This window comes from Vulpes lagopus, chromosome 1, assembly GCF_018345385.1.
Source record: "Vulpes lagopus strain Blue_001 chromosome 1, ASM1834538v1, whole genome shotgun sequence".
Lineage (NCBI taxonomy): Eukaryota > Metazoa > Chordata > Mammalia > Carnivora > Canidae > Vulpes > Vulpes lagopus.
Genome location: NC_054824.1, coordinates 39,362,761 through 39,389,732, shown reverse-complemented (window position 1 = coordinate 39,389,732; position 26,972 = coordinate 39,362,761). Strand labels below are relative to the sequence as shown.

Below are 26,972 nucleotides of genomic sequence, written 5' to 3'. Positions count from 1 at the left end.
GTTATTTTATTTTGAAAGAAAGGAATCCTTCCACCACCTGGGGAAACATGAAAACTGTTAGTGCTTTAGAAACAGTATGAGACGAATTGTGTGACCAGCTCTTCATGCAGTCTTTCTCTAAATCTGTGTTCATTTCTACATCTCATTCCCAATGTTCTCTGAGGATGACTATAAGTTGATGTACTTTTTATTGTTACCATGCAATAACAACTCTAAATAATGGCAGTAATAAAATATCCTCCTACTTTTAAATATTAACTTGGTCTGGCTCTAAACAATTGTGGTTGCTATTTTTTCAACTTCATAGATATTTAATTTATATATCATAACCTCCCCTATTGTAAGTGTACATTTAATGAGTAGTGATAATTATACACAGTTTGATGAATTTGGGTAACTGCATTCAAAATATGGTACTGTTCCATAACTTTAAAATGTTTTCTTGTGCCCCTTTGCAGTTGATACTTTGATCCAGCTTCCAGGACCAAATAACCACTGATCTGTTTTCCCTAACTATGCTTTTTACTTTTTTAAAGAATTTCATATAATGAAAACAAATAGTATATGCTCTTTTGTGTTTTCTTTCACTTAAGACGTTTTTGAGATTTATCCATCTTGTCGTATATATTAATATCCCTGTTTTATTGATGAGCAGTTTTACACTATATGGATATTTCACAATTTTTTTTTATCCATTCACATGTTGGTGAACATTTGGATTGTTCTAGTTTTGGGCAATTGTGGATAATGCTTCTGTGAAAATTTGGTGTAAGTCTTCATATAAACATACGTTTTCATTTCTTTTGGAAAAACCCCTAAAAGTAGGATCAATGGATCATATGTTTAACTTTCTAAGATACGCTATGCTGACTTCTGAGGTAGCAGTGCCATTTTGCTTTCCACCAGCAATGTTTGAGAGTTGTCATTGCACTATATCATCAACACTTGCTATTGTTAGTATTTTTAATTTAGGCTATTGTAGTGGTGTGCAGTGTTTCTCATCTGGTTTTAATTTCATATCTCTGATGACTTGTGATATTGAGAATCTCTTCATGTTCTTATTTGACATTTGTTTATCTTCTTTTGGGAAATGCTTATTCAATTATATATGTGTATATATATATATATTTGTCTATTAATGGGTTGTTTGCCTTCTTGAGTTGAAAGAGTCTTTTATATTTTAGATAAAGCCTTTGTCAAATGTGTTTTGGAAATATTTTTCCTAGTTTAAATTTACCTATTTTGCTTCCCTCAACTCTAAGAATAAAAGTCTTAATTTTGATAAAATAAATTTTATTAGTTTTTTTCTTTTCTATATCATGTTTATAGTGTCTTGCTTAAGAAATCTTTGACCCAGGTCACAAAAGTTTTTTGTTTTCTTCTAGATGCTTTATAGTTACATTTTAAAAAAAAATTTTATTTATTTATCCATGAGAGACAGAGAGAGAGGTAGGCAGAGATACAGGCAGAGGGAGAAGCAGGCTCCATGCAGGGAGCCCCATGCAGGACTCGATCCTGGGACTCCAAGACCACACCCTGCGCCGAATTAGGCACCAAACCACTGAGCCACCCAGGGATCCCTATAGTTACATTTCTTACAATTAGGTCTATGATCCATTTTGAGTTACTTTTTATGTATGGTATCATGTATGGATTGAGGCTAATTTTTAATACAGACAACCCGCTGTTCCAGAATAATTTAAAGACTACTTTTTCTCTATGGAATTACCTTGTTTTAGGAAAGGACTTGGCATATTCCAGAACCAGAAGGGAGGTCATTGCGGCCTGCATGGAAAAAGAGGAGGAGAATGTTATACAATGATATTGGAGGGATCCCTGGGTGGCGCAGCGGTTTGGCGCCTGCCTTTGGCCCAGGGCACGATCCTGAAGACCCGGGATCGAATCCCACGTCGGGCTCCCGGTGCATGGAGCCTGCTTCTCCCTCTGCGTGTGTCTCTGCCTCTCTCTCTCACTGTGTGCCTATCATAAATAAATAAATAATTTAAAAAAATGATATTGGAGAGAAAGTAAGGGCCAAACCTTGTAAGAACTTATAGGTCTTGATAAAAAACTTGGATTTCAATCTTATTGTAATATAATTGCCTCAGGCAACTTAAATATGGACACTGAGTGATCTGATTTATGTATTAAAAAGATACTTCTGTTTGTACCAATCTGGTGAAACCATGCTGATGAAGGTCACTGCTGACCATGCAGTAGTAAGCTGAGTCTGATGAAGTTTTATTGTTTTTCAGTTGGGCAAAATTTGACCCATAGCTCAGCAGTTCTTAAACTGCCAACTGCACATTTGCTTTTTCCCCTCTCCTTGTAGGAGTCTGTTTAAAACCAGAGCTAATGCACTGTTTTGAATGCTAGCTTATATATTGCTACTGCCAGAAATTTTTGCCAGAGATATAGAAAATGCTACCTGGTGCTTTATGTCCTTTTGGCTTCTCTTCCTTTGCTATTTCCTTATTGCCAAGGTAAACACTGTGCTAATGCTAATAGGAAAAAGCTTAAGGAGATTTTTTAATTATTAGAGATGGTATACCCTTTGGTGGTTATTACTAGCTTAATTTGTGAATTGAAATTAACTAAACATGAGGAATCTAGGGTAGCATTTTTGTAATAAAGATTTATAATGCATCATGATCATCCACTGAACTTGAAAATGATTAAATTAACTTAAATATAAAAAATATTTTGATATAGAAAAATTTTGTTCTGTATTAGAGTAGAGTATAGGGAAATTGTAGAGATCCTAATAATAGAATTGGTTTATTTTGGCAAAATTTTGTTGAAGGATGCTTAACTGGTTAAATTATATCTAGATTGTCTTTTCTGTTTAATTCTAAAAGGCTCTTTATTCAAATATAATTTGTGCTTAAACTTTAGTAGTTTTAGTATATGCTTTAACTTTCAGAAGATTAAATGTACTGAAGAGGCAAAAAATGAAAGTTAAATCAAGTTGAATAAATAGGTTACTATTGTTTTTTCTTTTAGTGAGTTCTATATGATTAATATCAGCTGTTTGGCTGATCAGTTCTATAAATAAGTTTCATATTTGCATCATAACTATATAATTTGTCTAATATTGTAAGAATGTTGGTTAGGAAGATAGACATTTTATTAAGTAAAATGTTGGCACAAGTCTTGCTAGTGTTGATATTTCTTATTTTTAATTTCTTGATTTTATCTGTACATTAACCCAAATTTCATTTTTAAAGATTATTTTAGGTGTTTAAATATAGAGTTTAGGGATGCCTGGGTGGCTCAGTGGTTGAGTGTCTGCTCGAGTTGTGATCCCAGGGTCTTGGAGTCAAATCCCACATTGGGCTCGCCACGGAGAGTCTGCTCCTCCCTGTGCCTATGTCTCTGCCTCTCTCTCTCTCTCTCTCTCTCTCTCTCTGTGACTATCATAAAAAAAAAATAAATAAATAAATAAATTATTTTTTAAAAAATTTGAGTGTAGTTGACGTACAGTGTTACATTAGTTTGAGGTATATAGTGACTCAACTTTTCTATACATCATGCAATGCATACCACAAGTGTACCTACCGTCTGCCACCATGCAATGCCATTACAATATCCATGACTATATTCCCTATGCTGTGCTCTTTTATTTGGAACTGGGAAATTTTTTGATTTAAAGCATGTGGAGAAAATTCCACTTTTGTTGGACAAGATATTATGAAAACTCTCCCACTAATAGATGTAGAAATTATGAGATGAATATCTTCAAAACAAAGAGAATAACTAAAACTAGAGTGGTAAGCTAAAACTAATGTCCTGGTTTTTCTGGAGTGTCTATTAGAAATATAGACCAGGGTTTTGACAGCTTCATGAAGGAATAGGAGATAAGACCTTTTGTTTAATAAGATGGGCAAATAATACTCATGCATAAAGGCAAGATGTTCAGAGGGCTAGACCCTCAATGAATGGTTGAACTAGGAAAAAAAAATCGTATCTTGGTGAAAGGAGTCAAAAGGAATCTTTAAAAGTCTTAGTTCTGGGGGGAGGAGCAGGATGGCGGAGGAGTAGGGTCTCCAGGTCACCTGGTCCTCAGCAAATTACCTAGAAAACCATCCAATCATCCTGAAAACCTACGAATTCGCCCTGAGATTTAAAGAGAGAAGAGCTGGAACGCTACAGTGAGAAGAGTTCGCGCTTCTATCAGGTAGGAAGACGGGGAAAAAGAAATAAAGACACAAAAGGCCTCCAAGGGGGAGGGGCCCCGCGAGGAGCCGGGCTGAGGCCGGGGCGAGTGTCCCCAGGACAGGAGAGCCCCGTCCCGGAGGAGCAGGAGCTGCACCGACCTTCCCCGCGGAAAGGGGCTCCCCGGGAATTGGAGCAGGATCCCCAGAAAGGCGGGGACGCCCTCGGGCTCCCGGGGACAGTAACAGAGGAACTGCGCCCCGGAGAGTGCGCCGAGCTCCCTAAGGGCTGCAGCGCTCGGCGGGACCCGGAGCAGCTCGGAGGGGCTCGGGCGGCGGCTCCGCGGAGGGGGCTGTGGCCGGGAGCGCGAATCCAACAGCGCAGGCCCCGGAGCACAGGGCGCCGGGACACAGCCCAGGATCCGGCCTCCCCCGGGACAGGCAGAGGCCGGGAGGGCCCAGGACAGCAAGGACGCTCCTGCCTGGAACTGAGCAGATCAGCGGCCCCGCCCCGGAGCCCCCAGGCCCTGCAGAAGGAGAGCCCCGGAGCTACTGCGGGAGCTGACTCCAGGGCTCCAGAGCTGCCCCCGCCACTGTGGCTTCCTCCCGGGGCCTTACGGGGTGAACAACCCCCACTGAGCCCTGCACCAGGCAGGGGCAGAGCAGCTCCCCCAAGTGCCAACACCTGAGAATCAGCACAGCAGGCCCCTCCCCCAGAAGACCAGCGAGACGGACCAGTTCCAGGGGAAGTCAAGGGACTTAAACTACACAGAATCGGAAGATACTCCCCCGTGGTTTTTTTTTGTTTTTTGTTTTTTTGGTTTTGTTTTTGTTTTTGTTTTTGTTTTTGTTTTTGTTTTTTTTTGTTTTGTTTTGCGCTTTTTTTTCTCTCTTTCTTCTTGATTTCTGATTGCTTCCCCCACCCCCCCTTTTTTCTTTTTTCTCCTTTCTTTCTTTTTCTTTCTTTTTCTTCTCTTTTTCCCCTATTTTTTTTCTTCTTTCTCTTTTTTCTTTTTCTCTTTTCTTTCCTTCTCTCTCTTTTTCTCCTTTTCCCAATACAACTTGTTTTTGGCCACTCTGCACTGAGCAAAATGACTAGAAGGAAAACCCCTCAAAAAAAAGAATCAGAAACAGCCCACTCTCCCACAGAGTTACAAAATATGGATTACAATTCAATGTCAGAAAGCCAATTCAGAAGCACTATTTTACAGCTACTGGTGGCTCTAGAAAAAACCATAAAGGACTCTAGAGACTTCATGACTGCAGAATTTAGATCTAATCAGGCAGAAATTAAAAATCAATTAAATGAGATGCAATCCAAGCTAGAAGTCCTAACGACGAGGCTTGACGAGGTGGAAGAACGAGTGAGTGACATAGAAGACAAGTTGATGGCAAAGAGGGAAACTGAGGAAAAAAGAGACAGGCAATTAAAAGACCATGAGGATAGATTAAGGGAAATAAATGATAGCCTGAGGAAGAAAAACCTACGTTTAATTGGGGTTCCCGAGGGCGCGGAAAGGGACAGAGGGCCAGAATATGTATTTGAACAAATCCTAGCTGAAAACTTTCCGAATCTGGGAAGGGAAACAGGCATTCAGATCCAGGAAATAGAGAGATCCCCCCCTAAAATCAACAAAAACCGTTCAACACCTCGACATTTAATAGTGAAGCTTGCAAATTCCAAAGATAAGGAGAAGATCCTTAAAGCAGCAAGAGAAAAAAAGTCCCTGACTTTTATGGGGAGGAATATTAGGGTAACAGCAGACCTCTCCACAGAGACCTGGCAGGCCAGAAAGGGCTGGCAGGATATATTCAGGGTCCTAAATGAAAAGAACATGCAACCAAGAATACTTTACCCCGCAAGGCTTTCATTCAAAATGGAAGGAGAGATAAAGAGCTTCCAAGACAGGCAGGAACTGAAAGAATATGTAACCTCCAAACCAGCTCTGCAAGAAATTTTAAGGGGGACTCTTAAAATTCCCCTTTAAGAAGAAGTTCAGTGGAACAATCCACAAAAACAAGGACTGAATAGATATGATGACACTAAACTCATATCTCTCAATAGTAACTCTGAATGTGAACGGGCTTAATGACCCCATCAAAAGGCGCAGGGTCTCAGACTGGATAAAAAAGCAGGACCCATCTATTTGCTGTCTACAAGAGACTCATTTTAGACAGAAGGACACCTACAACCTGAAAATAAAAGGTTGGAGAACCATTTACCATTCAAATGGTCCTCAAAAGAAAGCAGGGGTTGCCATCCTTATATCAGATAAATTAAAATTTACCCCGAAGACTATAGTGAGAGATGAAGAGGGACACTATCTCATACTCAAAGGATCTATCCAACAAGAGGACTTAACACTCCTCAATATATATGCCCCGAATGTGGGAGCTGCCAAATATTTAAACCAATTAATAACCAAACTCAAGAAATACCTTGATAATAATACACTTATACTTGGTGACTTCAATCTAGCTCTTTCTACCCTGGATAGGTCTTCTAAGCACAATATCTCCAAAGAAACGAGAGCTTTAAATGATACACTGGACCAGATGGATTTCACAGATATCTACAGAACTTTACATCCAAACTCAACTGAATACACATTCTTCTCAAGTGCACATGGAACTTTCTCCAGAATAGACCACATACTGGGTCACAAATCGGGTCTGAACCGATACCAAAAGATCGGGATAGTCCCCTGTATATTCTCAGACCATAATGCCTTGAAATTAGAACTTAATCACAACAAGAAATATGGAAGGACCACAAACACGTGGAGGTTAAGGACCATCCTGCTAAAAGATGAAAAGGCCAACCAGGAAATTAAGGAAGAATTAAAAAGATTCATGGAAACTAATGAAAATGAAGATACAACCGTTCAAAATCTTTGGGATGCAGCAAAAGCAGTCCTGAGGGGGAAATACATCGCAATACAAGCATCCATTCAAAAACTGGAAAGATCTCAAATTCAAAAGCTCACCTTACACATAAAGGAACTAGAGAAAAAGCAACAAATAGACCCCACCCCCAGCAGAAGAAGAGAGTTAATTAAAATTCGAGCAGAACTCAATGATATCGAGACCAAAAGAACTGTGGAACAGATCAACAGAACCAGGAGTTGGTTCTTTGAAAGAATTAATAAGATAGATAAACCATTAGCCAACCTTATTAAAAAGAAGAGAGAGAAGACTCAAATTAATAAAATCATGAATGAGAAAGGGGAGATCACTACCAACACCAAGGAAATACAAACGATTTTAAAAACATATTATGAACAGCTGTACGCCAATAAATTAGGAAATCTAGAAGAAATGGACGCATTCCTGGAAAGCCACAAACTACCAAAACTGGAGCAGGAAGAAATAGAAAACCTGAACAGGCCAATAACCAGGGAGGAAATTGAAGCAGTCATCAAAAACCTCCCAAGACACAAGAGTCCAGGGCCAGATGGCTTCCCAGGGGAATTCTATCAAACGTTTAAAGAAGAAATCATACCTATTCTACTAAAGCTGTTTGGAAAGATAGAAAGAGATGGAGTACTTCCAAATTCGTTCTATGAGGCCAGCATCACCTTAATTCCGAAACCAGACAAAGACCCCACCAAAAAGGAGAATTACAGACCAATATCCCTGATGAACATGGATGCAAAAATTCTCAACAAGATACTAGCCAATAGGATCCAACAACATATTAAGAAAATTATTCACCATGACCAAGTAGGATTTATCCCTGGGACACAAGGCTGGTTCAACACTCGTAAAACCATCAATGTGATTCATCATATCAGCAAGAGAAAAACCAAGAACCATATGATACTCTCATTAGATGCAGAGAAAGCATTTGACAAAATACAGCATCCATTCCTGATCAAAACCCTTCAGAGTGTTGGGATAGAGGGAACTTTCCTCGACATCTTAAAAGCCATCTACGAAAAGCCCACAGCAAATATCATTCTCAATGGGGAAGCACTGGGAGCCTGTCCCCTAAGATCAGGAACAAGACAGGGATGTCCACTCTCACCACTGCTGTTCAACATAGTTCTGGAAGTCCTCGCCTCAGCAATCAGACAACAAAAAGACATTAAAGGCATTCAAATTGGCAAAGAAGAAGTCAAACTCTCCCTCTTCGCCGATGACATGATACTCTACATAGAAAACCCAAAAACCTCCACCCCCAGATTGCTAGAACTCATACAGCAATTTGGTAGCGTGGCAGGATACAAAATCAATGCCCAGAAATCAATGGCATTTCTATACACTAACAATGAGACTGAAGAAAGAGAAATTAAGGAGTCAATCCCATTTACAATTGCACCCAAAAGCATAAGATACCTAGGAATAAACCTAACCAAAGAGGTAAAAGATCTATACCCTAAAAACTATAGAACACTTCTGAAAGAAATTGAGGAAGACACAAAGAGATGGAAAAATATTCCATGCTCATGGATTGGCAGAATTAATATTGTAAAAATGTCAATGTTACCCAGGGCAATTTATACGTTTAATGCAATCCCTATCAAAATACCATGGACTTTCTTCAGAGAGTTAGAACAAATTATTTTAAGATTTGTGTGGAATCAGAAAAGACCCCGAATAGCCAGGGGAATTTTAAAAAAGAAAACCTTAGCTGGGGGCATCACAATGCCAGATTTCAGGTTGTATTACAAAGCTGTGGTCATCAAGACAGTGTGGTACTGGCACAAAAACAGACACATAGATCAATGGAACAGAATAGAGAACCCAGAAGTGGACCCTGAAATGTATGGTCATCTAATATTCGATAAAGGAGGAAAGACTATCCATTGGAAGAAAGACAGTCTCTTCAATAAATGGTGCTGGGAAAATTGGACATCCACATGCAGAAGAATGAAACTGGACCACTCTCTTTCACCATACACAAAGATAAACTCAAAATGGATGAGAGATCTAAATGTGAGACAAGATTCCATCAAAATCCTAGAGGAGAACACAGGCAACACCCTTTTTGAACTTGGCCACAGTAACTTCTTGCAAGATACATCCACGAAGGCAAAAGAAACAAAAGCAAAAATGAACTATTGGGACTTCATCAAGATAAGAAGCTTTTGCACAGCAAAGGATACAGTCAACAAAACTAAAAGACAACCTACAGAATGGGAGAAGATATTTGCAAATGACATATCAGATAAAGGGCTAGTTTCCAAAATCTATAAAGAACTTATTAAACTCAACACCAAAGAAACAAACAATCCAATCATGAAATGGGCAAAAGACATGAAGAGAAATCTCACAGAGGAAGACATGGACATGGCCAACATGCACATGAGAAAATGCTCTGCATCACTTGCCATCAGGGAAATACAAATCAAAACCACAATGAGATACCACCTCACACCAGTGAGAATGGGGAAAATTAACAAGGCAGGAAACCACAAATGTTGGAGAGGATGCGGAGAAAAGGGAACCCTCTTACACTGTTGGTGGGAATGTGAACTGGTGCAGCCACTCTGGAAAACTGTGTGGAGGTTCCTCAAAGAGTTAAAAATAGACCTGCCCTACGACCCAGCAATTGCACTGTTGGGGATTTACCCCAAAGATTCAGATGCAATGAAACGTCGGGACACCTGCACCCCGATGTTTCTATCAGCAATGGCCACAATAGCCAAACTGTGGAAGGAGCCTCGGTGTCCATCGAAAGATGAATGGATAAAGAAGATGTGGTTTATGTATACAATGGAATATTACTCAGCAATTAGAAACGACAAATACCCACCATTTGCTTCAACGTGGATGGAACTGGAGGGTATTATGCTGAGTGAAATAAGTCAATCGGAGAAGGACAAACAGTGTATGTTCTCATTCATTTGGGGAATATGAATAATAGTGAAAGGGAATATAAAGGAAGGGAAAAGAAATGTTGGGAAATATCAGGAAGGGAGACAGAACATAAAGACTCCTAACTCGGGGAAACGAACTAGGGGTGGTGGAAGGGGAGGAGGGCGGGTGTTGGAGGGGAATGGGTGACGGGAACTGAGGTGGACACTTGACGGGATGAGCACTGGGTGTTTTTCTGTATGTTGGTAAATTAAACACCAATAAAAGTTAATTAAAAAAAAAAAAGTCTTAGTTCTTGGCTTCATTTGGGAGAAAAACTATTCCCTGAAAATTAATTACTAATCTATCTAAACATGAGCTCAAGGTTTGAATTTACAAAACCTGCAGAGTTAAGAAAAACCACACTAACAATTTAATTTAAAATGCTTCAGGTAGGTAGTGTACCAGAGTGGTAGAGCACCTACCAGAAGTAAATACACATTTATTTGATGAAAGTCACTCCCAACTTGCCTCTTTCAAATTAAGGCCCACCAAATAAGAGCTTACACACACAAGCAACAAGCAAGAGAGCAAAGTCATTAAAAACAGCAAACAGTGAATCAGATGGACTTGGCTTAGGATCTGACACAGGGTTAAAAATGTCGAAATTATGCTTAAAATGTCTCTGTAAATAAAAAAAGGATATTGTAAATATGACCAAGGACTAAGGTTGAAAATATTTTAAGAATTATATAACTTTGAAAAGGAACTGGGTAGAATCTGTAGAAATAAAATATATTTGTCTAAATTAAAACTCTGTGGATGGGTTAAATGTCAAACCAGACACAGCTAAAGAGAAAATAATAAGCTGGAATGAGATCTGAAGAATTATGAAGAATTTAGCACAGAGAAATTTAACAAGTATGGAAGACAGACTGAAAAGTTCACTCATGCCTAACTGGAGTTCCAGAATAAAAGAGTACTGAGAAGAGGGAGAGGAAATTTTGAAATATTAATATTTTTTATAATGAGAATTTTCCACACTTGAGGAAATACAAAGATTCTTAGATTTAAGAAAACAATAAATCCAACACAGAACAAATAAAAACTAATGTTAACCCAGTCACACTGTAAAGTGAGATCATCAATGACAAGATAAAAAGTAACTTTTTAAAATAGGTGGCAATCTACCTTCAAATAAAAGTTAGATTGATGTCACAGCAGCAAAAATAGAAGCCAGAGAATATAAACACATCTTCAATGTACTGAGAGAAGAAAGAAGTTCATCTAAAATTTGAAACTTAAACTATCTTTGAGAATGAGGATTAAATAAAGACATTTTCATGTAGACACAAATTAAAGGAGTTAACCACTAACAGACTTCACTGAAGGAATTTGAAATGATGTACTCAAGGTAGAAGTAAAATGATCTCAGATAGAAGGCCTAAGATTCAAGAAAGAATGATATGTAAAAAAAAAAAAAAGGTAAACATGAGGGAAAATATAAACTAAGATGGACTGTATAAAAAAGTAATAATACACTTATTTTCGGGTAAAATTATTAAAATTTTATACTAATAACTTTTAAGATGAGAAGGAAGTTGTCATATGTTAAATTATTCCTCCCCCAAAAGAGATGTTGGAATTTTAACCCACAGTACCTCATAATGTCACTTTATTTGATTGTAGTCTTTACAGAGGGAATGCAGTTTAAATGAGGTTATTAGAATGGCCCTAATTCAATATGACTGGTGTCCTTACAAAAAAAAAAAAATTCAGACACAGCACATAGGAAGAAAACCACATGAAGTTGAAGGCAGAGATCATAGTATGCTTCTACATGCCAAAGAATGCCAAAGATTGCCAGCAAACCACCAGAAACATTAAAGACATAAAACAGATTCTTCCTTATAGCCCTCAGAAGGAACCAACCTTACTGACACATTGATCTTGGATTTGTAGCCTTTAGAACTGCGAGGCAATAAACTGTGATTGTTTAGGTCACTCAGTTTGTGGTGCTTTGTTACAGTGGCCCTAGAAAACTAATAGAGAAATGTTTAGGGTAAAATGTCCAATATAATAGGAGTTCTAATAACTTTGTATTATTTGCAAAGATAAAATTATATATTTTAAGCAAACCATATATTAAAATTTTTCTTGGATGTCACTAAAAGTAAAAATATAATACATATCTTTTACTTCAGTAGAGAATAAGTAGAATAAAAAATGAATTCTTATTATATATACAGCTTATTCCATATCTGGAAATGTATAAGTTGATCCTGGAACATTTTCATACCAGAGAGCAAGAAAACCCTTAAAGATTTCTGCTAATAGACTCATAAACTAATCTGATTAGCCAGCCCCAGCCAAGAAAGGAAAATTTATATATCAATAAAGATAACAACTGCAATGGATTAAAACTTATAAAATATATTTAAGTCCAGAAGTTCAAAATTATACTAATTATTTATGATTTATAGGAATAAACGAACAAACTCAAACCCTTTGGAGGGTTCTAGAAAATGATTTCATTATTCTGGAAACTAATTAAAATATATCAAGAATTAATCCTAGCATCTGATGGGAAGATGATGGAGTAGGAGGATTCTGGGCTTATCTAACCCATGGATACACCCACATTTTTAGGAAATACAAGGAGATGGAGAAATGTGCTGAGTATCACTATGTGAATACAAGAACAAAAGCCAGACCACAGGAAACTATAGGACATATGACCCAGCATATTCAACACATTAAAATGAAATGAGATAAAATGAAATAAAATTAAATTAAACACAATAAAATAGATGGACAGAAAATATACATATTAGAAGAGATTTAAAAGACATAGAAACTGAGAAGATAGACCATATTTAGATACTTTTTTAAAGTAAAAAAATGTATAAAATCATCAGGGAAATAGGAACATTGAGTAGACATTTATAGTATTAAATATTCGTTTTTAAATTCTAAGAATGCAATAATGGTGTTATAGTTATGTGAAAAGAAGAGCACTTTAAATAACTTGTAACAAGGTGGTGGTGGATATGGTGCTGTTTGAATAAAGGTCTAGAGAATAATTGGCCACGTTCAGTAATTATCAAGATTGGGTTATCGATATATTAGGTTAGTTATTTCTGTCTATTTTTATAGATGCTTGAAAGTTCTGTGATACAAAAGTTAAAATGAACACAATAACAATTCCTACTTCATAGGGTGATAGAGTAAAAAATTATTATTTTTACTAGCACAGAAGTTTCCATGTAATTCACACCCAATTTTTCAAAAGCCTCAATCAACTATAAACAAGAAAGAAAGAAAAACGTAGCAAATTCAGGGGAAACAAGAAGCATAAAATAAGAAAATTTCAAACTTACTAATAGTTAAAAGCCAGTGTTAAAATTTATATGAAAGAGTAAATAGTGCAAGAGCATAACAGAATTTGAAAAAGAAAATAAATTTGTTTAGATGACAAATAAAATAGTGGAACAAAATAGAGTGAAGAAATATTCCCATATATCTGACTTAAAGATGATAAATATGTCATTGTAGATCGGCAAGAAAATGATGAACCATCCCATAAAGGGTGGGTTATTTAGGGAATTAATTTGGAACAATAAAATCTTATTCCAGATCCCTATTTCATATAAAAAGATAAACTCTAAGTGGATTAGAGACCTGAAAGGAATGTAAAGTAAAATAAAATAAAATAAAATAATATAATAATTATAAATTGTGGGTAGTTAAGGATGTTAAACAAGACCAAAGAAAGCCCAAAACACAAAAGGAAGAAGACTGATTAGATTTGACAATTGTATCTTTTATGGGGTTATGTTTATAATACATATTACTAATAACTGAATCAATAACATGGATAACTCAGTCAGTTAAAAATGACCAATTGCGAATAAATGAAATTAGCGAAAGAATTGAGTCAGCAACTTATAGAAGACAAAACCTCAAAAATAGTTCAGCAAATTCAACATGAGAGACCATTCATACATGTGAAATTAAGAAAAATTAAAAAGGGCTGCAATGCTAGCTGTTGTTGAAGAGGTTGAGTAACTGACCAGCAAATCTACTTCTAGGCATTTACCTACAGAAGAGAGGAAATACAGAAACTCTATCACGTGTATACAGGAACATATACAAGAACATTCATAGCATCATTGTTTATATGAACAAAATACTGAAAACAAATGCCATCATAAGCAAACTTATGAAGAATAATTATGTATACTCACACAACAGTCTACTATCCAGCAATCAAAATTAACTACTGTCACAAATATCAACATGGATGAATCATAAACATAATGTGGAGGAAAGAAACCAAGTCATAGACTAAATAGGCATTATGGAAATATTTATATAAAGTTTAAGCACTTCCATAAATATATGTATAACAAAATTAAAAAGAAATACACTGGAATGTCAAATGTAAAATTCAGAATAGTAGCTATGGATTGAAGAGATATGGGTATGTTCATAAAAGGTAATAAATGGGTTAGTAATATTTTGTTTCTGAGTCTGAGTGATGGATGCATGGGTATTTATTATATTATAGAACGTTTGCATATTATAACTTATTAAAATTAAATTCTTAAATTAAAAGTTTTAATATTAATAACTTATTAATAATAAACAGTAAAGCAATTAGAAAAATATAAATACATTTACTGAGCTTCTTAAAAGTGCCAGGCACTTCTAGATGCTAAAAAGAATATCATGTTGAACAAGAAAGACATAGCTTTTAGCTTTATAGACCTTAAAACCTTTCTGGGAAGATAAACATTAAACAAATAGTTACCATTCTAGATGACTTGCCATACTCAAACATATAGTTTTTTTTTTTTATGAATTCCTGCTTTCTTTTGACCTTGCCTGCTCTTCTCTTGACTCATCTCCTACCATGTAAGTCTCCATAACCACAAAATTTTCCCTGATGTCTCCCTGCAGTATTGATCCTGCTTTCCTCTCTCAGATCACTGTGCTCTCTGTTTTTAACCTCTGTATTTCAATTATTAGTTTGCTTTTCTGTTCCTGCCAGCAGTCTATGAGCTCCTTAAAAAATGGGAAAGCCTTTTGTGTTTTGGGCTTTCTTTGGTCTTGTTTAACATCCTTAACTACCCACATCCTTAACTCAACATCTTTAACTACCCACAACTTATAATTATTATATTATATTATATTATTTTATTTTATTTTATTTTATTTTACTTTACATTCCTTTCAGGTCTCTAATCCACTTAGAGTTTATCTTTTTATATGAAATAGGGATCTGGAATAAGATTTTTTTTTGACATATTAGAACATATTTTATTTTTTTTTAATTAATTTTTATTGGTGTTCAATTGACCAACATACAGAAAAACACCCAGTGCTCATCCCGTCAAGTGTCCACCTCAGTGCCCATCACCCATTCCCCTCCAACACCCGCCCTCCTCCCCTTCCACCACCCCTAGTTCGTTTCCCCGAGTTAGGAGTCTTTATGTTCTGTCTCCCTTCCTGATATTTCCCAACATTTCTTTTCCCTTCCTTTATATTCCCTTTCACTATTATTTATATTCCCCAAATGAATGAGAACATACACTGTTTGTCCTTCTCCGATTGACTTATTTCACTCAGCATAATACCCTCCAGTTCCATCCACGCTGAAGCAAATGGTGGGTATTTGTCGTTTCTAATTGCTGAGTAATATTCCATTGTATACATAAACCACATCTTCTTTATCCATTCATCTTTCGATGGACACCGAGGCTCCTTCCACAGTTTGGCTATTGTGGCCATTGCTGCTAGAAACATCGGGGTGCAGGTGTCCCGACGTTTCATTGCATCTGAATCTTTGGGGTAAATCCCCAACAGTGCAATTGCTGGGTCGTCGGGCAGGTCTATTTTTAACTCTTTGAGGAACCTCCACACAGTTTTCCAGAGTGGCTGCACCAGTTCACATTCCCACCAACAGTGTAAGAGGGTTCCCTTTTCTCCACATCCTCTCCAACATTTGTGGTTTCCTGCCTTGTTAATTTTCCCCATTCTCACTGGTGTGAGGTGGTATCTCATTGTGGTTTTGATTTGTATTTCCCTGATGGCAAGTGATGCAGAGCATTTTCTCATGTGCATGTTGGCCATGTCCATGTCTTCCTCTGTGAGATTTCTCTTCATGTCTTTTGCCCATTTCATGATTGGATTGTTTGTTTCTTTGGTGTTGAGTTTAATAAGTTCTTTATAGATCTTGGAAACTAGCCCTTTATCTGATATGTCATTTGCAAATATCTTCTCCCATTCTGTAGGTTGCCTTTTAGTTTTGTTGACTGTATCCTTTGCTGTGCAAAAGCTTCTTATCTTGATGAAGTCCCAATAGTTCATTTTTGCTTTTGTTTCTTTTGCCTTTGTGGATGTATCTTGCAAGAAGTTACTGTGGCCGAGTTCAAAGAGGGTGTTGCCTGTGTTCTCTTCTATGATTTTGATGGACTCTTGTGTCACATTTAGATCTCTCATCCATTTTGAGTTTATCTTTGTGTATGGTGAAAGAGAGTGGTCCAGTTTCATTCTTCTGCATGTGGATGTCCAATTTTCCCAGCACCATTTATTGAAGAGACTGTCTTTCTTCCAATGGATAGTCTTTCCTCCTTTATCGAATATTAGATGACCATACATTTCAAGGGTCCACTTCTGGGTTCTCTATTCTGTTCCATTGATCTACGTGTTTGTTTTTGTGCCAGTACCACACTGTCTTGATGACCACAGCTTTGTAGTACAACCTGAAATCTGGCATTGTGATGCCCCCAGCTATGGTTTTCTTTTTTAAAATTCCCCTGGCTATTCGGGGTCTTTTCTGATTCCACACAAATCTTAAAATAATTTGTTCTAACTCTCTGAAGAAAGTCCATGGTATTTTGATAGGGATTGCATTAAACGTGTAAATTGCCCTGGGTAACATTGACATTTTTACAATATTAATTCTGCCAATCCATGAGCATGGAATATTTTTCCATCTCTTTGTGTCTTCCTCAATTTCTTTCAGAAGTGTTCTATAGTTTTTAGGGTATAGATCCTTCACCTCTTTGGTTAGGTTTATTCCTAGGTATCTTATGCTTTTGGGTGCAATTGTAAATGGGATTGACTCCTTAATTTCTCTTTCTTCAGTCTCATTGTTAGTGTATAGAAATGCCATTGATTTCTGGGCATTGATTTTGTATCCTGCCACGCTACCAAATTGCTGTATGAGTTCTAGCAATCTTGGGGTGGAGGCTTTTCGGTTTTCTATGTAGAGTATCATGTCATCGGCGAAGAGGGAGAGTTTGACTTCTTCTTTGCCAATTTGAATGCCTTTAATGTCTTTTTGTTGTCTGATTGCTGAGGCGAGGACTTCCAGAACTATGTTGAACAGTAGGAGGGGCATCGGCTCGCATCCAAGATGCCCTAAGCACGGTGTTGCAGTATGCAGAGGATGTGCTGTCTGGAAAGGTGTCAGCTGACAATACTGTGGGCCGCTTCTTGATGAGTCTGGTTGTGAGAGTGGACATCCCTGTCTTGTTCCTGATCTTAGGGGAAAGGCCCCCAGTGCTTCCCCATTGAGAATGATATTTGCTGTGGGCTTTTCGTAAATGGCTTTTAAGATGTCGAGGAAAGTTCCCTCTATCCCAACACTCTGAAGGGTTTTGATCAGGAATGGATGCTGTATTTTGTCAAATGCTTTCTCTGCATCTAATGAGAGTATCATATGGTTCTTGGTTTTTCTCTTGCTGATATGATGAATCACATTGATGGTTTTACGAATGTTGAACCAGCCTTGTGTCCCGGGGATAAATCCTACTTGGTCATGGTGAATAATTTTCTTAATGTGTTGTTGGATCCTATTGGCTAGTATCTTGTTGAGAATTTTTGCATCCATGTTCATCAGGGATATTGGTCTGTAATTCTCCTTTTTGGTGGGGTCTTTGTCTGGTTTCAGAATTAAGGTGATGCTGGCCTCATAGAACGAATTTGGAAGTACTCCATCTCTTTCTATCTTTCCAAATGCTTTAGTGGAATAGGTATGATTTCTTCTTTAAACGTTTGATAGAATTCCCCTGGGAAGCCATCTGGCCCTAGACTCTTGTGTCTTGGGAGGTTTTTGATGACTGCTTCAATTTCCTCCCTGGTTATTGGCCTGTTCAGGTTTTCTATTTCTTCCTGTTCCAGTTTTGGTAGTTTGTGGCTTTCCAGGAATGCTTCCATTTCTTCTAGATTTCCTAATTTATTGGCGTACAGCTGTTCATAATATGTTTTTAAAATCGTTTGTATTTCCTTGGTGTTGGTAGTGATCTCTCCTTTCTCATTCATGATTTTATTAATTTGAGTCTTCTCTCTCTTCTTTTTAATAAGGTTGGCTAATGGTTTATCTATCTTATTAATTCTTTCAAAGAACCAACTCCTGGTTCTGTTGATCTGTTCCACAGTTCTTTTGGTCTCGATATCATTTAGTTCTGCTCGAACTTTAATTAACTGTATTCTTCTGCTGGGGGTGGGGTCTATTTGTTGCTTTTTCTCTAGTTCCTTTATGTGTAAGGTGAGCTTTTGAATTTGAGTTCTTTCCAGTTTTTGAATGGATGCTTGTATTGCGATGTATTTCCCCCTCAGGACTGCTTTTGCTGCATCCCAAAGATTTTGAATGGTTGTATCTTCATTCTCATTAGTTTCCATGAATCTTTTTAATTCTTCCTTAATTTCCTGGTTGACCTTTTCATCTTTTAGCAGGATGGTCCTTAACCTCCACGTGTTTGAGGTCCTTCCAAACTTCTTGTTGTGATTGAGTTCTAATTTCAAGGCATTATGGTCTGAGAATATACAGGGGACTATCCCGATGTTTTAGTATTGGTTCTGACCCGATTTGTGACCCAGTATGTGGTCTATTCTGGAGAAAGTTCCATGTGCACTTGAGAAGAATGTGTATTCAGTTGAGTTTGGATGTAAAGTTCTGTAGATATCTGTGAAATCCATCTGGTCCAGTGTATCATTTAAAGCTCTCGTTTCTTTGGATATGTTGTGCTTAGAAGACCTATCTAGTATAGAAAGACCTAGATTGAAGTCACCAAGTATAAGTGTATTATTATCTAAGTATTTCTTCAGTTTGGTTATTAATTGGTTTAAATATTTGGCAGCTCCCACATTCGGGGCATATATATTGAGGATTGTTAAGTCCTCTTGTTGGATAGATCCTTTGAGTATGAGATAGTGTCCCTCTTCATCTCTCACTAAAGTCTTTGGGGTAAATTTTAATTTATCTGATATAAGGATGGCAACCCCTGCTTTCTTTTGAGGACCATTTGAATGGTAAATGGTTCTCCAACCTTTTATTTTCAGGTTGTAGGTGTCCTTCTGTCTAAAATGAGTCTCTTATAGACAGCAAATAGATGGGTCCTGCTTTTTTATCCAGTCTGAAACCCTGCGCCTTTTGATGGGGTCATTAAGCCCGTTCACATTCAGAGTTACTATTGAGAGATATGAGTTTAGTGTCATCATATCTATTCAGTCCTTGTTTTTGTGGATTGTTCCACTGAACTTCTTAAAGGGGAATTTTAAGAGTCCCCCTTAAAATTTCTTGCAGAGCTGGTTTGGAGGTTACATATTCTTTCAGCTCCTGCCTGTCTTGGAAGCTCTTTATCTCTCCTTCCATTTTGAATAAAAGCCTTGCTGGATAAAGTATTCTTGGTTGCATGTTCTTCTCATTTAGGACCCTGAATATATCCTGCCAGCCCTTTCTGGCCTGCCAGGTCTCTGTGGAGAGGTCTGGTGTTACCCTAATATTCCTCCCCATAAAAGTCAGGGACTTTTTTTCTCTTGCTGCTTTAAGGATCTTCTCCTTATCTTTGCAATTTGCAAGCTTCACTATTAAATGTCCAGGTGTTGAACGGTTTTTGTTGATTTTAGGGGGGGATCTCTCTATTTCCTGGATCTGAATGCCTGTTTCCCTTCCCAGATTCGGAAAGTTTTCAGCTTGGATTTGTTCAAATACATATTCTGGCCCTCTGTCCCTTTCGGCGCCCTCGGGAACCCCAATTAAACGTAGGTTTTTCTTCCTCAGGCTGTCATTTATTTCCCTTAATCTATCCTCATGGTCTTTTAATTGCCTGTCTCTTTTTTCCTCAGTTTCCCTCTTTGCCATCAACTTGTCTTCTATGTCACTCACTCGTTCTTCCACCTCGTTAAGCCTCGTGGTTAGGACTTCTAGCTTGGATTGCATCTCATTTAATTGATTTTTAATTTCTGCCTGATTGGATCTAAATTCTGCAGTCATGAAGTCTCTTGAGTCCTTTATTGTTTTTTCTAGAGCCACCAGGAGCTGTATAATAGTGCTTCTGAATTGGCTTTCTGACATTGAATTGTAATCCAGATTTTGTAACTCTGGGGGAGAGACGGCTGTTTCTGATTCTTTTTTTTTGAGGTGAGATTTTCCTTCTAGTCATTTTGCTCAGTGCAGAGTGGCCAAAAACAAGTTGTATTGGGAAAAGGAGAAAAAGAGAGAGAAGGAAAGAAAAGAGAAAAAGAGAAAAGAGAAAGAAGAAAAAAAAGGGGGTGGGGAAGAGAAGAAAAAGAAAGAAAGGAGAAAAAGGAAAAAAAAAGGGTGGGGTGGGGTAGGGGAAGCAATCAGAAATCAAGAAGAAAGAAAGAAAAAAAAAAGCACAAAACAAAACAAAAACAAAAACAAAAACAAAAACAAAAAAACCCATGGGGGAGTATCTTCCGATTCTGTATACTTTAAGTCCCTTGACTTCCCCTGGAACTGGTCCGTCTCGCTGGTCTTCTGGGGGAGGGGCCTGCTGTGCTGATTCTCAGGTGTTAGCACTTGGGGGAGCTGCTCTGCCCCTGCCTGGTGCAGGGCTCAGTGGGGGTTGTTCACCCCGTGAGGCCCTGGGAGGAAGCCACAGTGGCGGGGGCAGCTCTGGGACCCTGGAGTCAGCTCCCGCAGTAGCTCCAGGGCTCTCCGTCTGCAGGGCCTGGGGGCTCCCGGGCGGGGCTGCTGATCTGCTCAGTTCCAGGCAGGAGCGTCCTTGCTGTCCTGGGCCCTCCCGGCCTCTGCCTGTCCCGGGGGAGGCTGGATCCTGGGCTGTGTCCCGGCGCCCTGTGCTCCGGGGCCTGCGCTGTTGGATTCGCGCTCCTGCCCCGCAGCCCCCTCCGCGGAGCCGCCGCCCGAGCTGTTCCCGGAGCCGCGCCGCCCCCTCCGCGGAGCTTCTTCCTCCGCCCGAGCTGCTGCCGCTGAGCTGCTCCCGGAGCCCCGCAGCCCCCTCTGCGGAGCCGCAGCCCGAGCCCCTCCGAGCTGCTCCGGGTCCCGCCGAGCCCTGCAGCCCTTAGGGAGCTCGGCGCATCTCCCAGGGCGCAGGTGCCTGTTAGTGTCCCAGGGAGCCCGAGGGCATCCCCGCCCTCCTGGGTCCTGCTCTAACTCCCTCGGGCCCCTTTCCGCGGGGAAGGTCGGTGCAGCTCCTGCTCCTCCGGGACGGGGCTCTCCTGTCCTGGGGACACTCGCCCCTGCCTCAGCCCGGCTCCTCGCGGGGCCCCTCCCCCTTGGGGGCCTTTTGTGTCTTTATTTCTTTTTCCCCGTCTTCCCACCTTGATAGAAGCGCGAACTCTTCTCACTGTAGCGTTCCAGCTGTTCTCTCTTTAAATCTCAGGCCGAATTCGTAGATTTTCAGGATGATTGGAAGGTTTTCTAGGTAATTTGTTGAGGACAGGTGATTTGGAGACCCTACTCTTCTGCCATCTTGCACCTCCCCCTGGAATAAGATTTTATTGTTCCAAATTATTTCCCTAAATAACCCACCCTTTATGGGATGGTTCATCATTTTCTTGCCGATCTACAATGACATATTTATCATCCTTAAGTCAGATATATGGGAATATTTCTTCACTCTATTTTGTTCCACTATTTTATTTGTCATTTGTCACTATTTTATTTGTCAACATTTCTACATTTTCTATCTACCACCATCATGGCATATGATAAATTTTGAAAACCTGTGTTTACATGTGAAAAGTAAAGTACTAAGGCAATTATGTAAATAATACAAGATTAAAATGAAAGCAGTATACAAAATTCTTTGCCTCAAAAATTAAAATACTATTGGGCAAAAATTTATTTTAACATTGTAAATATAAACACAATGATACCACTAAACCATTAAAGGTTTTTAAAGTTGCAACAAAAAACCTTATGTTATTTTATCCTATTGTCTTTTCAGGGTTTTCTTTGTCAAAATAATGACTTTCTCTTGTGCATAGAACTTGTATATGCCATCAAAATAAGTTGTTGAATTTAATAGAGAAATTTTGATGAAAACATTCCCATCCAAGGGGCCTTTCTTTCTATATTTTATTCATACAAATTTTTATTATTGACCAATTTCCTGGAAAATACTTCTATATCAGTAAGAAAAACACTAGCATTTTTTTAAGCTAGGGTTTTCCCTGACTCGATATATCATAAGAACTTCTCTTTGAGTTTCTTTATATGTACAAGTATCAATATCTTGTTGTAGCTTTTTTTTTGCTATAAATTTGATGACTAGTTTTGATAATGTGCTACCTTGGTGAAATACAACTTTTTTCAAACTACTCCCAAGGATTAAGTCTTACTAAATAAAATGTTCAGAAAAATCTATTAAGTACATATTACCAGAGTCCTTGTTATTAAAAGAATCACAGTATGTTAATATCTATGCTTGTTTGTATGTGATAAGAATTTGAAATTGAGATAATAGCCTTGGTATTACATGCATTTTGGCCAGAACATATTATAGAATATATACTCTGCTGCTCTGTGACTAAATTTTTTTTCAAGATTTCCTGCATCAAATAATCTCCAATTGCATACACATTTAAGAAGAGAGTGAATCAAATACCTTACAATAATAAAAACACAGGTGAATTTAATTTTCCATTATCCCCATTAACTGGAGTCTGGCTCTTGCCTAAGATTTGCTCTCACAAAGGCATATCACAAAGAAATATCCTATTTCTATTACCAGGGCCTCATTGGCTTTTGTTAGAGCACCTCATCAACACAGGGAGAAAGACAGCAATTTGGTACATGTAATTCAAAAGAATTTCTCCAAGACTTCTTTGAGGTAATATCAGAAAGTTCCCTTGATATCTACCTTAAAAGAAAATTGGATCTTAAATTTAACTTCACAGAAACACATCTTTTGAAGTATTACAAATAAAGCAAGTTTCCTGCCTCGGGACACTTGCCTATTGCTCTAGCAGATTGCACTTACTATACTATGGAAAATGGAACAGTGTTACGTTTATTTTTCTCAAAAATTGCCCTAAGAAGGATGCCCACTATCTCTAGTATTATTTCATGTTGAATTGGGAGTATTGGACAATGCATTCAGACATAACAAAAGAAGTAGAGGCACAAGAATTAGAAAAAATAAAGAAATAAAACTATTTGCAGTTTATGAGATGGTATTCTTGGAAAACCTGAGAGAATCAAAAATAAAATTAACACATACATAAATTCTGTGAAGTAACAGGGTTCAATTTTAACATACAAAAATCAATAACCACTTAAAAGACATAATGTAAGAAAAACTCCATTTATAACAATAAAAAATGTAAAATACTTAGGCACAAACTTGAAAAGAAATGTGCAAAATCTATATAAGGAAAACTTTAAAATATATCAGAAAGGCACAAAAACAGATTTTAATAAATGGAAAGACATTCTTCTTTCTTGAATAGAATGAATCAATATAAAAGAGTTAATTCTCCCTAAGTTATTATGTAAATTAAACATGATCCAATAAAAATCCAACAAATTTTATTGCTAGAGCTACAGTATTTGATTATAAAGTTCAAAGTTACAAATAAATATACCAGAGAAACTAGGAAAATTCTGAAAAAGCAGAATAATTAGTTTTACCAATTACTAAACACACACTTCTATAATTAAAATAGAGGGTACCAATGAATGAAAAGGCATATCAGTAAAAGGAACAGCATAGTGAGTTCAGAAATAGACACAAATACATATAAAAATTCAATATCTGGGGACTTCCTGGGAAGATGGTAGAGTTGGAAGACCTAAACTCATCTTGTCCCATTGAGACAACTAGATAACACTTACATCAATACAAGTAACCAAGAAAACTACCAGAAGACTGGCAGAACAAATTCCACAATTAAATTCAGAGAAGAGGCCAGAATGAAGAGGATAGGAAGGGCAGAGGTGCAGTGGGGAATTCATCCTTATTGGTCTGGCCATTGGAGGCAAGGAGTTAGGGGTGCAGAGAAGAGCAAGAAACAGACTCACACCTGGGAGCCTGCACAGGGAAGATGAATCCTCATAGCATTTGGCTTTAAAAATTACAGGGAACTGAATTTTGTGAGTTCTTACAACCAGTGGGACTTAATAAAGTCTGGTATTTTAAAAATCAGTAGCTTGGCTCTGGAAGAGCCCAAAGGGCAATAGGTAGCTGAGTCCCTGCCCATAAAAAGATAGCCCAAGGAGATACAATGTAGAAGTAGTATTTTAAACAAATGCCTGGAGCATGTTGTTTACTAAAATCATAGTCCCCTGAGGGACAAAGGAGCTTGCCTGTGCCATTTCCCTCCTGTGTTCCTCCAGCAAAAACACCTGGTAAGCTGCAGGAACCAACCCAACACCAGGTTTTACTACCTAACTGGCTTATACTATGCTCTGTTGTCCACAATTTGGTGAATCTGCCCCTTCCAGCCAGGCCTGACTCAGTCCTGACATTTCAGTTTCCCTTCCATTCAACACCAGCACAAACCTCACCAACACTGCATCATCTGACCATGAATTTTGCAGGGCCCTGGTCTTGGCAGCTGTGGCTCGCCATCTCCTTGGGAAGACAGTGCTCCTCGTTGAAATTGTACCCCCTGCTCTCACGCACTTTTGCAGAGTGGCCCTAGTCTACTATGGTATCAGTAGTGGCTGCATATCCCCCGTGGAAGAGAACCAGCTCCACCTTGTGAAAAGTATGTATCCCACCCACTACTTCAAGAACAAGAGACAAAGCAAATGAGGAGACAAAGGAATATGTCCCAAAAGAGAGAATAGGACAAAATCACAACAAGAGAGCTAAGTGAAATATAAATAAGTAATGTGTCTGATAGAGAATTTAAAGTAATGATCGTAAAGATACTCAATGGACTTGAGAAAACAATGGAGGACATAAATAAGACCTTTAACACAGAGATAAACAAAAAGCAATCAGAAATGAAGAACACAATAACTGAAATAGAAAATACACTAGATGGAATAAATGGCAGGACAGAAGCAGAAGAACGAATCAGCAGTGACCTAGAGGACAGAGTAATGGAAAGTAATCAAGCTGAGCAGATGAGAAAGAAAAATTATGCAAAATGAGAATACATTTATGGGACTCAGCAACTCCATTAAGTGTAATAGCATTCATATTAGAGGGCTCCCAGAGGAAGAAAAGAGAGAAAGGGGGCAGAAAATTTATTTTAAGAAATAATAGCTGAAAATCTGGGGGAAGGAAACAGAAATTCAGATCCAGGAGGCACAGTTATTCCCCAAGAAAGTCACCCAAGGAGGTCCAAACCAAGACATGTGGTAATTAAAATGGCAAAACAAAAACAAAAACACTGTTACAAAAAGAAAGAATTTTAAAAGCAGCAAGAGAAAAGAAAAGTTACATACAAGGGAAACTCTATAAGGCTATTGGTGGATTTTTCAATAGAAACTTTGGAGTCCAGAAAGTAGTAGCATGATATATTCAAAGTGCTAAAAGGAAAAAGTCTGCAACCAAGAATATTCTATCCAGCAAAGCTATCATTTAGAATACAAGGAAAGATAGATCTTCCCAGACAAACAAAAGTTAAAGGAGTTCATGACCATTAAACCATCTCTTCAGAAGATGTTAAAGGGAACTCTGTGAGTGGAAAGGAAAGACCAAATGAGTAAGAAATGTATATCTATAAAATTCAGTCAAGGGACTCACAGAATAAAAGGATGTAGATTGTGACACAATATACTTAAAATGTGGGGAAGAGAGGAGTAAAGAATGGTTAAAACTTAAGTGACCATCAACTTTATACTTCTATATGCAGAAGATGTTACATACAAACATAATTATAACCATAAGTCAAAACTAGTAATAAATATGCAAAGAATAAAAAGAAATCAATGTATATCACTAAAGACAACTTACGAAGATAGAAGAGAGTAAGAGGGAAAAGGGACAGAGAAGATTCACAAAAATACAAAACAAATAACAAAATGGCAATAAGTACCTACTTATCAATAATTACTTTGAATGTAATTGGACTAAATGTTCCAATCTAAAGAATAGGGTGACAGGATAGATTAGAAAACAAACAAGACCCATCTTATGCTTCCTACAAGACTCACTTCAGTCCTAAAGACACATGCAGATTGAAAATGAGGGGATAGGGATATATATCATACAAATGGATTTCAAAAGAATGCCAGGTTAGCAATATTTATATTAGAAAAAACTGACTTTGAAACAAAGACTATAACAAGAAACAAGAAGGACATTATATTGTCACTAAGGGAACAATCAATCAAGAAGACATAAATTGTAAATATTAATATGCCCAACATGAGAGCACCCAAATACATATAAGAGTTAATAATAAAAATAAAGGAAAAAAATTGCTAATAATACAATAATAGTAAGGGAAATAACACCCCACTTATATCAATGGACATATGATCTAAACAGAAAATCAACAGGGAAACATGGCTTTGAATGGCACACTGGCCAGATGGATCAGACAAACTCATCTAGAACATTCTATCTTAGGCAGCAGAATACACATGTTTTTCAAGTGCACACAAAACATTCTCCAGAATATTAGGTCACAAAACAAGTCTCAATGAATTAAAAAAGATCAACATTGTACCATGCATTTTTCTTTGACTGTAATGCAATGAAACCAGAAATGAACCACAAGAAAAATGTGGAAGGAGCACAAATACATGGAAGTTAAATAAATATGCTAGTAAACAATGAACAA

General features: G+C 37.8%; 1 long non-coding RNA gene across 1 annotated transcript in view; it reads right to left on the bottom strand.

Annotated features, from left to right (window-relative positions):
* The window catches only part of LOC121473426, an 87,675-nt gene that overhangs the window by 19,925 nt on the left and 40,778 nt on the right, over positions 1-26,972 (bottom strand). Inside the window, exon 3 of the long non-coding RNA XR_005983153.1 lies at positions 1,730-1,785. This is a non-coding gene — a long non-coding RNA (uncharacterized LOC121473426). The remainder of the gene's footprint in view (positions 1-1,729; positions 1,786-26,972) is intronic.